Raw genomic sequence first — 1,548 nt, forward strand, 5'->3', positions numbered from 1 at the left:
TGACGGTTTATGGTCTGGTTGCTATGGTTTTTGTGACGTTCAGCGTGTAGGGACGCACGTGCACCTAGAATGTCGATGCCAGAGTTATAACCTTTGATGTCCCGAGATGTGCGTCCTTCTGTTTAATTGCCTTGTTTATACTAACGTATTAATCCTACACTCTGCGTAAAAGTATATATATATTGTATTTAAATACAACGAATTGATATCCACAACATAAAATATTAGGGTTTGTGCAAAGCCTATAAATATGGATAACAGTACGATTTCATCAGTATGGTTACCAATAATACGGGTTGCTGTTATCTGAAAGTAAATGAAATAAATCACAGTTATTTTTCGAAACAATGATATCTCTTGATGAATCACCAAGAACAAAATATTATTTGCAACCACATTATCAGCATCAAATAGCAGCATCCAAAGTTTTAGCAGCAGCAACAACAGCCAGAGCAGGGTAGCAACGGCGGCAGCAAGAGCATTAGTGAAAAAATACATTATTAATTGCTTGACCACTTACGTTGGCACTGATCCCCGCTTCTGCCCCTTGGACACCAGCATACATACTCATCGCATGGGTAACTCGTTTTCACATGACATGTTCCACCATATTTACACGGATTAGGTGTACATGGATTAACTCCTGTACGTTACAAAGACAACAAAATCATCATAACAATAAGTATAAACATAACAATTAATCTATTAGTCTCTCTCATGTTCGAATTATTACTAGAATTGTGAAACCTGTGATGAGCTCTCAGGGAGAAGGCGTAAGAAATTCCGGCTCCCGGGCAAAAGGAGCCCCAGAGGTAGACATATTAGCAATTTTGTTGGTCAAATGTTACACAGAGAGTGCACTGTGGCTTGTTAAAAAGACATAATCGTCTCGACGGGCTTGCATGGTGAGGGGCGGAATCACATCGCCGGTAGTTATATAAAAGGGTTTACATAATGTTTTGACCTCACAATTACCGGCACGTTTGAAATCTTATGTGTGAGCATAATTACAATTGCATCTCGATATGACTATAAAGAATACTCACTTTCTCTGCAATATTTGCCAGTGTAGCACACAGGACAATCACACGTGTATACATTGCAAGAAGTAGCTTTGCATTTTCCCCCGTTTAAACACCTATGCCCATTACATGCATCGTTTATATCTAAATAAAATGAAAGTAATTTGATATTTTATATGATTTTTTGAAATTATAAATATATAATATATATATATGTATATATATATATATATATATATATATATATATATGATATTGAAGGGAGTTAGCCGTTAACACCGTTGAATAAGTATAATATAAATCATCAAAGGTGCATATACAGTGTTTAAATAAGGACATGATTGAACACCGTAGGCTACCCTCTAGCTTTTCAACGAATAAAGTCCTATAAAAGTCATTGTGTAATAAAATGCCTCCGACGGGAATCGAACCTGCGACCTCTCGCTGACTTTATTCGTTGAAAAGCTACAGGATAGCCTACGATGTTCCTTCATCTCCTTATTTAAACACTGTATATGTACCTTTG

The 1,548-nt window shown here is 36.6% G+C and overlaps 1 long non-coding RNA gene across 1 annotated transcript; it reads right to left on the reverse strand.

Moving 5' to 3' along the window:
- Positions 1-6: 6 nt before the first annotated feature.
- LOC117109534 lies at positions 7-1,170 on the reverse strand. The gene is made up of 3 exons (XR_004445543.1): positions 1,047-1,170; positions 521-643; positions 7-306 (listed from the first exon to the last, which is right to left on the reverse strand). It is a non-coding gene; the product is annotated as an uncharacterized LOC117109534 (long non-coding RNA).
- Between the last annotated feature and the right edge of the window lie 378 nt (positions 1,171-1,548).

Source organism: Anneissia japonica, unplaced genomic scaffold (assembly GCF_011630105.1).
Source record: "Anneissia japonica isolate Jap-2015-1 unplaced genomic scaffold, ASM1163010v1 scaffold287829_len2072220_cov186, whole genome shotgun sequence".
Lineage (NCBI taxonomy): Eukaryota > Metazoa > Echinodermata > Crinoidea > Comatulida > Comatulidae > Anneissia > Anneissia japonica.